The following is an 11,858-nucleotide window of genomic DNA, read 5'->3' as shown; positions in this document are numbered from 1 at the left end:
GGATGTAAATCATTCTATGGTACTTTGATCTTACTCTGCATGCTTCATTTCTTGTAGTGTATGAGCTTGAGTGCTTATTTATTCTTAGTTTGATACATGTTTCATGATTGTTCTATATTTGTGATGTTTTGGTTAGCCTTATGATGATTTGTGATTATAGAGTCATAATTGTACAGCCCTAATTAGGTTTGTCCAATTCCGCACTTAGGTTAGATCTCACTTCGTGTGTCTCATTGCATCTTGCATTTATAGGGATTTTTTAGGAATTTAATTATTAATTTAATTAAATCTAAAGTCCTCTTTCTTCAAGTCACACATTGTAAAATTGGGCCCTTGAACCTAGGTGCACCCTTTTTATTTTATCTTAAATTAATCCTAATAATGTCCTAATTTCAATCTTCATGGAACATTTATACATATTTACACATCTTGGATTGACCTACCATTTTGGATTTGACTTTATAATCATGATATCTTGGATCCCAAGAAATTCAAAAGAAGTTGATAGGACCGTGGTGGTCACCACCATGGTCCCAAACTTTTTTCCTTAATTTTTGGGAGCTTAATTGGGTAGTATGATAATGTTAGGGTTTCATGTATAAAGCCTTTCTTACCCTCATTTGAGGATAAGAATATAGCAATTTGAAAGGAGATCCTTATGAAGTGAAAGAGCAACTTTTGCATGAAATCTAAATCAATAAATTCATTCATCAATCAAGCCTTCATAAAAAAAATTACAATTCATGGAAGCTTTAGGAGATATTGAAGAATAACAAGGAGATCATCAATTGTTGATTGGCATGTACCTTTTCCTTGGGATTTGGTATGGTTTCATGTTATTTTCATATCTCGATTTAAGTTTTAGATCTACACATCATTGATTTTCAGATTTTCATTATTGCTTTAGATCCATATTGCATTTGTGATTTGAAGCATTTATATTACATTCATTTTAGAGATGATGCCACAGACACTATTGTTGCAACTTTATTAGTCGTTAAGTGCAGGAGTTCAACACGACAACATTACCCATAAGTGTGACCCAACGGCACCATAGATACCAAATGCTACTAAGGTTTTTGTTTTCAACTCCTCTTGTTTAGTTGTCTATCTAAGAATCTAACTTTGAATTCATGAAACTTAATCTAAGCAATATACTAATACAACTTAAAAAAGAAAACCATTATATACAAGAAATTATCACTCGAAATAAAAAAATAAGGTGTAAATTTTACATAAGTGAAAGGAACATAGCAAATTAGCTACTTCGGAATAGTATTTTCTTAGAAAAGAAATTATGATAATAATTAAAACTTTGAAACTTGAACTAAATACCCGAAGGTACTAATTGCTTGGAAACTATGATACTTTGAATGATACTTATAAAAAAGATTTGAATTACTCACAAGATATAATTGTTTTGGAACAAACCATTACACTTTAAACATGAATCCTAATACTTGAAAGATACTAATTTGCTTGAAAGAAAATTAAATGATTGAATAGCAAGACTTTGGAAATGATTTTAACATCTACTTGTTTGAAAGGAAAAACTTTTAATAATAAGCTAAACTAATTCTTCCATATGAAGTAACATAAATTTCATCTACAAATTATATCATTACTTTAAATGTGAATCCTAATACTTGAAAGCTACTAAATTGCTTGAAATAAAAATAAAATTATCAAATAATAATACTTTGGAAATGAATTAATACTCACTTGTTTGAAGGAAAAACTATTCAACAATAAGTTTCAAAATAACGACATGATTCTTAATTACTAGTTGTTTTAAAAAATAAAGATTAGAAAAGAGTCTATACACTTGCTAATTAACCAAAGTACATAATACTAAGTCTCCTAATAAACAATTCTAATCAATCTATTTCTAGTTGCTTTTGAACTATAACGAACTCTTTTTTCTTCACTTCAAGTAACGTTAACTTTATCCATGAGTATTTTCTGCAAATATAAATCCTTTCAATTTTAAATTCTTAAAAGTGAGCTAATGCTTGCTCCTAAAATTTACTTCAATTAAATTTATTATTTAATTCCCTAAGTGATCAAGGGATAGGTTTTCTTGTGCTTGATAAGAATATGGGTCCAATAATCTAGAATAACAAAATTCTACTTTATTTCACCTTCAAAACTAGGTTTGATTACAAACAAAAAATGAGTATTTAATTTGAGAATTGGCCAAATAAGTTAAGTTTAATCCATATCTTAATTTAATCTAACTTTGCATAAAGAACAATTTAATATTCAAAGTTTGAATTAGTTCATATTATTATACCTAAAAATGGTAGTTACAAATCTAAACATATTTACTTGGGAGGTAAATCCATTTATCCTTTACACTAATTGAAGTACAAAAAGGGTATTTTAGATGTCCAATAAATAAAGAACTTAAATTTTTATATTAAATGCCTCCAAGGGAATTTATTTACTGTTAGAATTATTTGAGGCTAACTAGTGATACTATGAAAAAGAAACCAATGCTTGCAGTAATTTCAATTATCTTAACTTGTGCAAAATATTTCCAAGGTGCATTATCATTTCCCTTTTTCCTTTGTTTCCTTAAATCAACTAATTTGTTTAATAACAATATTTAACTATTATATTTCCACATCCTAAGTAAAACTAAATCAAAGTAATAGATCTCTTAATATTTGATTATCCATATGACTCTCTTAAGTGTTATTTGATCATTTGCCTCTTGCAAAATTTATTCATTTAAAACCCAAGGGGAATCTTTTCCCATCACTATGGAGATAATAAACTCTTTAGAGACAAAATATTTGTTGAAAGAAAAGTCCAAATTTAAAACATATATTTCCATATTAAAACTTCAATAAGAGGAGCATTAACAAGAGTTAGACCCATTATACTTCCCCCTAAGAGATTATTTCTCATATCATTTTGTCACCTATCCTTCCCCAATCCTTGCCTTGTAGCTTGGTGAAGATCTTCTCCAAATCCTCGAAGTAAAATCCCTGCAAAATTCCTACAAAATTTCCTCCTACAACTAACATAAATTTAAAACTAATATCTTAACAATTCAACACCTATTTCATTACATAAAACCAAAATGTACTCCCCTTTTTTGAAAATCTAGTGTTCAATATATAGAAAAAGAGAACCATTTCCCACTACCAAAATAATTAATTAATTCAAAAATTCTTTTTCTCAAAATAATTTCCATGCAAAATTATTATTGTCATAGTAGGAGCTACATGAGTAATGCCCTGCCAAGAAACCCTGAAGGGATAAAACTAAAACACTAGAAATGAGTGCAAATATTTTTTTATTTTTAAACTTTAATAAGTATAATGATATATTGAGTTAACATTAAGTTTAGATTACACAACGTAAGACTTAACTTAACGCCTAAAGGGTTTCCCAACTTGGTTAACATGGTTTACAACTAACTTTGCTCAACATTAATTAATCCAATTAAGTTGATTAAACTTAAAAACATAATTATACTTAATCAATGGTTAATTCATCCAATAGTCTTAAATATCGATAACATGTTTAAGTTCATTCATTAGAAATATAGCCCTTACAATACATCTAATATTTGAATGAAACATATGCATTAACATTTAATTTACATTCATACATTGCTTGCATCATAACATAAAAAGTACATTGCATTCCATTAAATCACTAAGTTTCAAAACTCAGATAATGTTTACATTACAATTTACATCTTGTCGTGAAGGCATACATATCAAATTAATAACAACTGACCATAAAAGGTCCAAGATATACAAAGAATGATCCTTAACAAATGGGATACAAGTGGATAACAAGATGCTTGAATCCAAGCGTGACTGGAACACCTGTGAAGCCAACTCTGCAAGAAGGAACAAACACACTCGATGGAAAGTGGCACTGCCACTCGACCATGTGGCTCAAAAAGAACCACCCCACCGTGCTAGAAGATATAAATAAGACCCACTAGAAACCTAAAGGTATGCACACACACATGGCCAAAATCACAATATTGAAAAGACTCATATGAAGTAAAAACTCGTAGAACATGACTCCACATCAAAATTCAGGTGAAACCAGCAAGACTACACACTAGTGATGATAAGGGAAGAGTGTCATCACATAGCTTGGTATGGCTACCCTGACAGGCCTCCATAGGTCCCGACCCCCATCTTGGGTTATCCTAGTAACCTCTCCCAAACCCTTAACCCCATCCAAGTCTCATGTGGACCCAAACAATCATTTGGTGAAGACAAGGTTGTTGGTTTGTCATTCCAAGATTATGACTATCTCCTCCATTTCCAGCAGGTCAATAAGGTATGCTCAAACCTATGAAGCCAGGTGGAGTTGATACCTCGTACCTACATGGTACTTGTACCTACAATTTCCTGCATCAACAAACCACATATGCATATATATATGAACACAGTAGACACACCAGTGAAGGAGAATCATGGTGTTCCCTATCTCATCGAAGTGAATGAAAGAAAATCATCTCCTCGCACCCCATACTCTTACAAACATGATAACATATATATATCGCATCATACACATAAAATAAATGTGTTAGTCCATGTCAATAATCCAATATAATAACATTTAACTGTTAATAAGGAAATATTGAATGAACAACATACACTGAAACTCAAATTAAAGTATAACACATCATATTATAATGTCTAAGTAAAATATCACAATATAATGTATCCACTAATATCCACTGAAAAAGTCAACTGAAGTGAAAACATGAATCTAAAAAGTCCGATCGAGAGAGGGGTACTACAACATGCAAAAATTTAAATTTGAGATTCTCTTCTAGAACCTTCTCATTTTCTCCTACAACATGTGCTAAATTACATATTAAGAGAATACGTAATTTCTAAATTAATTTTATGCAAAAATGATTATTGTCATAAAGGGGTTACATTTGACCATGCATTCAAAATTTGAATTTGAATTTTCCTCCATTTTATCAAGAATGAATTTTGTAACTCCTTTGTCATAAGAAAAAACCATGAATAGAATTATTCTTGTCATAGAATAATTTTATAACTCCCATGTCATATATTTGCTAAATATAATATTTATTCTTTAATATTTGGATTTAAATTTTCTTTTCTAAAATCTTCTTATTTCTCCTACACCATGTGCTCAATTAGAATATTGAGGAAATAAACAATTTCCAAGTAAATTATGACCTCATGAGTGTGTCACCACTATTTAATTCTTCTTTTAAAACTAATTCCAACCTTATTCAATTTTCATCTCCAACTAACATTGCTCAAAAAATTAATAATAATAATAATAATAATAGCAAGTCATATCAAGGTCCAAGAAAAGGGTTATGACAAAGAACTAGAGAGGAGAGATATAAAGATGAGGTCTAGAGCCTAGAGAGCGGTAAGAAACCTAGGGGAGAGATAGACATGAGAGATAAACATGAGAGAGATAGATGGAGAGAGAGGGGTGGGTAATAAGATAGAGATGGAGAGGTAGAAGTGAAGATAGAGAGAGGGAATGGGTAGGATACTTGAGGATGGGGAGAGAGAGAGTGGGAGGAGGAGGTAGTGATCGAGAGAATGGAGTGGAGAGAAAAATAAGAGAGGAAGAGAAGAGAGAGGGAGGGAGGTAGTGTGATATAGATGGGGGCAAGGAGAGAAGGTGAGGTAGAGAGGGAGAGGGTGAGAGAGGCCTATAGAGGGGAGAGAGAAAGGTGAGAGAAATAAGAGAGGGGAGAGATCATGGGAGAGAACATTGTCAGAGCACTTTTTCACCCAACCATGAAACTTTATGCTTCCCCATAATTCTTCCTAACTTGATGAATATTTGACCTTTCACAAGAATGCCTAACAATCCAAAATTAGCATGAATAATAAAATCTAGCATATAATTTCACACAAATAGAAGAAGCTACGCATATAATATCATGCTTTGGTAGAGAGTAAGAAACACAATGATCAATGAATGATTTCAAAAGATTTGGCCAAAACATCCTTTTGAATCAACTATCAATAAACATCCATTCATCATCTATCCATGAAAATATGATAGACATCTATTCATCAAGGTAGGATAGGTATCCATCCATCAAAACAAGATTAGAATTCATCATTTATCCATCAAAACAAGATATGTATTCATCCATTAAAACAAGAGGGAAATTCATAATGATTACTTGAGTATACAAGAGAATGAACACTTAATAACTTGAAACAAATAATAAATACATAGAAAACTTTGGTGATATGTTACAATAGATTAGATTGTTACATGGTTCAATAGATTAGATTGTTACAAAGATGATAGTTCTAAGAATCAAGAATGATAAGAGTAAATTCTTACAAGAAAATATTAGACCATTGTAGCGAGATCAATATGATAAAGAAATGCCACATGAAAAATATCAATGAGATGTAATTATTATACTCCATTCATTAAACTATAGTAATACTAGATAATGCTTTTTACATATTTGGATTGCATTGCTTTGATGTATCAAGGTGATGCATATTTTAGGAGATTGTCTTGAACCATTTCTATTTAAATTATAAAACCTATAATTAATCTTCTAAAAAGATATAAATATATTTATTATTTAATTAGTAGTTAAAAATTACTTAAATAAATTAATAATAAAATAATGAAAAGAAAGTATTAAAAGGAAAGATTATAAACAAGGGAGAAAACAAAGAAAAAATAAAAAATGAATCAATTAGAAAATTTATGTTGAGTTTGAAAATTATAATATATATTAAATTAATAATCTAAATTGATTTAAGATTTTAGTAAACTCTTTAATAAACTATTAAAAAAAGTTTAATAGTTTGTCTTAAAATTTAAAAATTACTTCAATAGAAAATTTAATTTAAAATTAAATGTTTAATATTCAATTAAATAATTAATTAAAATATTAGAGTTTATGCATATACCAAATTCTACATATTGTTGTCTCTAGTTAAATGATTAGACTTCACATTCATAAAAAGAAAAAAAATGTTTAAGCATGACTAGAAAATGCAGAACCTTGTTTGAAAGTAGAAAAATGACTATTACAAAATATACAAAATATATAGGATCTCGAGTTTTGTACCTACCTCGATACAGCCTCTCCAGCAGTACAATTGGACTATTGCATGTATACATCCAATCCAATTCCAAGTAATCTTGTACCCTTTTGTACAATTGGACTATAAAAACTTGTACCCTTGTAGCCTTTTGTTCTATAAAAACTTGAACTTTCTTCTTCTGAGATCTTGTAGCCTCTTGTTCCATCGAAACTTGAAATGCAAAACTCTGATGAATTAAGTTGAGCCTGTGCTTCAACTGTGCAATCTGGCCATCCAGTGATGATTATTTGTCAGCATTCAAGTCCAGTGTGTAATTTGGGAGTATTCAAATCCAGCAGTATATTGTCCGAGACTCTTAGGAAAGGCAATTGTAAGAAAACTTAAATTCCTTTTCCAAATCAATACAATAACTTTGAATGGAAGAAACAACATTATCTTAATGTTTAGTCTCTTTAATTGCCAAAGTGAAAGAACAGTTATTTGTATTGCTCTAAAAATATTTTATTCATTTGATAGCAATGTTAGATACTTGGTACCTTTTGGGATCCAAAATCCTACTTATAGACGTCACTATAGAAACTCTGGACAGCAGATTATTATCAAAGAAATTCAAACAAGATTGAAACAGAGTAAGGATGAAGAGAAGTTGCATACTGTCCATTGTCCTGTAAAGAGTCCATTCAGAATTATTGGAAACTGTATTTATATCCTGAATGTTGCAAATTGAGCTACACTTCTCTCTTTTGCTTCATATCCTGAATGAAAGTAGCCATCATAGCCATATCCAACTACCTGTATTCAGCATTTTTGTATTAAGGTTATACAGAATTTAATGACCAAATCATTTTATTTATTTTTTTACCGATAGAGGATATATATGAATTTTCTATACATTTAAAAAAAATTAAGGAAAATTTGTGCATAACATTGTTCAATTACCCATGGTCAATTTGTATAGATCTTGAAATAGATGTGGTAGCTCTCCACTGGTTGAAAGGCCCTTTATTAAGTGGACAAAAAAAGAATACATAACTATAAATGACTAAAATTCTCATTCAAGCAAATTCACAGTAAAAACAGCGAGACAAAAAATTGTAAACACGAAGGAAAAAAAATGTGAAATATTTGTTACCTGAGCTTACTTGTTGACAATTGCCTAGTCTTTTTCAGAAGTAGAACACTGTCTCTCCTGTCTCCTGTATAAATTGCCTCCAAAAACAGAGCTATTGTTCTGTCAGACTCTTTGTCCACCAACTGCAATACACAACAAATCCCAGCATACATGAAACATTGAAATCTATCCTTTCATGAGAGTCAAAAAGAATAAAAAAGAATCTAGATCACAATCAATTCTATTAATGTTATTTAAACCTCAACCATTACAGGTTAAAATCAAATTATTTCATATATAACAGCCTCAGGCAACACCTTAACAGACCACAAAATTCAAACAACAGAACATGCCTAACTTGCATACATTCTTTCTAATCTATTCCAAAACTTAAGACAACATCTGCAACGAGTCTAGATGTTTATCATGAACCACAAAATTCCTAACCATTTTAAGACATACTACAAAAACACGCCTCTTACAGATTTCTCTAACACAGAAAAACCCCACCGAAACTCTGCAAAATCAAAGCAGAAAAGAAATCTAGTACAATATCAAAGAAGAATTGAAACCCAAGAAATGATAAACAACTAAAATGACATGTGAAATTTGGTTGTAGCTACTAAATTTGGAGTTTGATATTGAATAGGTCTATAGGCATAGAGAAGAATAACTTTATCATCAGTTTGATCATTGGCAAAATGTCATTCTATAAATAGAATTTAGTTTGTGGCATTACAGCTCAAGTCTGGTTGTAGAGATCTTTTGTTTTCATTGAAAATTCGGGACCAACTAGTCCCGTAAGTAGTGAAGAGAAATCTTTCTGAAACTTTGTGGGGTGTCTCGGAAAAAAATGACTAAATCAATGAAAATAGTGACAGAGATGGTGGAAGAGATCATGAGATTGTACAGATCTATCCTTTAAGGCAAAGAACAGTATAAAATAGAAATGATTATGAAGCACCAGAAACCCTCAAAATATTTGCAGTGTTGCAGTAATTCGTATGAAGAAACATGAAATATATATAGTAAGCATCTAGCAAGTCACCTACTGATGGCTTAATTGATGAATATGTTTATCTCACATAAAATCATTCACTAACATTTTTTAAGATTTCAAAATAAATAGAATAGATTATTAAAAATTCTATTATGTTTAAATATGAAAATAGATAGATCACTAATATGTTTGTAATGGTAACAGTAACCTTTTTCTCATATTAACGTAAGTAAACAAATGAGGTAGCAAATATAATAAAAGATCTATAATAAGGAAAATCAGTGTATATAATCTACAATAAACTTCGGTAAATCAGTGTATATAATCTTGTACCTGTCTTTATACTGCATTTAATATGTTGTTTAGTGTGTCTGTATACACCCTCTGTAACAATATAATTGGATTGTTGCATATAAGACCAACCCTAGTTGTCAAGTAATCCTGTAGCCTCTTGTTCCATAGAAGCTTGAAATTTCTTCCCCTGAGCCTTTGAATGCCCAAAAAGCAGAGAATAAGTTTACAGATCATATAATGATCAGAGAACTGCCCTTTTAATTTAATCTTGGAGAGTCATCTTTGAGCAAATGTTTCCTGCATCCTTGTCTGGCAATGGCCTGAACAGAGCTACAATTCGACAGTGACTTGAACGCTGCCATCGCCATGTCCATGTCTTTCAGAACACTATCTACCCTGCCTCCTGCATTAATTGCAGCCCAAAACAGAGCTATTGCAATACACAGAAGTTCAGAACAAACCCCACCATACATGAAACATTGAAGAACAGGCTCATGTTGTCTACTCCATAGATATTTCTTAGAACAAGGATGTTTCATATGCATGCTCCTGCAGTCGAATATTCCTTGCAACAAGGACATTCATAAAAAGAAAGAGGGAATGAGGTCCATGAAAAATTGGATGCATTCATGCGAGGGTTTCTCTGCTGTAATGAGATTTGAATTGACAAACATCATCAACCACACTCTACGGCAGGAGCTTCTGAATGGTTGGCCTTCAAACAAAATCCAAAACTCACAAGTAAAACTAAACCATCAATACTTGGGATAGTAATAACACAGAACCGAAGAAAAAGTCACCGAAAGCAAGACAAATCTCATCTCTTAAAACCCATATTATATGCAGGCCATCTAGGGCTTGAAGCATTCACCGAAATCAAATCCTGTAAGAACCTAATTCTAATCTTTAAGGCTGAAAAAAATTAGACAAAAATTGAAGGTATAAATAAGATTCCAGATCAGAGTCATTTTTACTAATATTATCTAAATCCCAAGCATTCCAAGGGAAAAATCGAAGTATATCATGGATAACATATCATCTCTAAACAGACCTCAGACACCCTCCAATCTGTTCCGAATTTCAAACCATATCTGTGAATAATTTTCTCTAACAAACACCCTCCAATTTGATTCTAAATTTTAAACCATTTTTAACTTAACGAAAACAGTACAAGATAATACACGCTTAGCAGGACCAAAAATCCAGTCATAAATAACCATTTCAAGAATCAAGACCGATCAAAGAGAATAAATGAAAATGGTCTTAAACAAAATAATTTCCATAGCCATGAAACCCTGAACCATCTACGACATAACTTAAAATCCCAATTCAATTTGATAAAAATATCACCGAGAAAAGGCATCCCCTTATCATAACTCAAAATTCAAATAACAGAATATAATTAGGAATATAATCCTATAAAAGAAAAGCAGAAATGAAAGCCCCAAAAAAGTTACCTGCAAATGTTTGGCCTTTCTAAAATGGTGCCGATTTACAGAGCATTTGGCACTTTCTGTCCATGGCCACTCCACAGAATTGCGAACAGACTCAGAACAGCAGCTGTAGGAAATAGAATGGAAGCTATGAAGTTGATTCAAAAATTCAAATACTCGAATATAGATTCAAATATTCAAATATTCGAACGGACAAATTGGTTCAAATATTCGAATATAGACGTTGGAACAAAGGACCCGTTAAAATCTATTGTTTGGAATGTTGAGAATCAGGTTATTTTGGTAAGGGCTCTTCTTCCGATTTCCAATGTTGGAATGTTGATGTGGCAACGGATTTCCAAGCCTTTCGGTGTCTAGGTTTGTCCGTTGGCTATTTCTGAATTCATTTTAATAAATTAGTTTTATTGATTACAAAATCTTATAAAACAAAAAAAGGTGGTATACACGCACACCAAATTAATTAGATCACGATTAAAACAAACATAAAAGATTATTAAAAGGGTCAAGCAAAATAAAATTGAAGCAAATAAAACAAAAACAAAATCATCTAGAAGACGATCTTACTTTTAGTACATGATTCAACTAGAACAATTAGAACGAGTTAAAGTTGCATCTCTTTGTAATTTTTTGGGTTTTTATAAGTAATAGGAAGTAGTTAGTATTATTAGTATTATTGAAATATTCAAGGGATGAAAAGAGTATTAGATGCCATGTATATATCTATGAATCACATAAATATCTTAGAAATCAATAGTTGATATAGAAGTTTTTGGATGTATATTTAAAAATTTCATTCTTAAAAGATATGGACAATGGTTTTAGATTTGAAACTCAATTTGTCCACTTTATAAGTTAGGGCCAATGTGTATAGCCTAAATTTTATAAAGGGTTCATCCTATGGTTAGAGTTGCCTCATAGTTAGTTATTAAGCTTCC

The 11,858-nt window shown here is 31.0% G+C and overlaps 1 long non-coding RNA gene across 5 annotated transcripts; it reads right to left on the bottom strand.

Moving 5' to 3' along the window:
* Positions 1-3,670: 3,670 nt before the first annotated feature.
* LOC131037605 (uncharacterized) lies at positions 3,671-11,203 on the bottom strand. Of its 5 annotated transcripts, XR_009104260.2 has the most exons (7): positions 10,927-11,203; positions 9,509-10,381; positions 8,197-8,318; positions 8,004-8,064; positions 7,719-7,856; positions 7,092-7,329; positions 3,671-4,385 (listed from the first exon to the last, which is right to left on the bottom strand). It is a non-coding gene; the product is annotated as an uncharacterized LOC131037605 (long non-coding RNA). The 5 variants fall into 5 exon arrangements; XR_009104258.2 differs by lacking the exon at positions 3,671-4,385 and having other exon boundaries at positions 6,935-7,329; XR_009104259.2 differs by lacking the exon at positions 3,671-4,385 and having other exon boundaries at positions 6,935-7,329; positions 9,509-10,184.
* Positions 11,204-11,858: the final 655 nt, after the last annotated feature.

Source organism: Cryptomeria japonica, chromosome 11, assembly GCF_030272615.1.
Source record: "Cryptomeria japonica chromosome 11, Sugi_1.0, whole genome shotgun sequence".
In the NCBI taxonomy this organism is placed as follows: Eukaryota; Viridiplantae; Streptophyta; class Pinopsida; order Cupressales; family Cupressaceae; genus Cryptomeria; species Cryptomeria japonica.
This window is presented reverse-complemented; position numbering and strand designations above follow the sequence as displayed.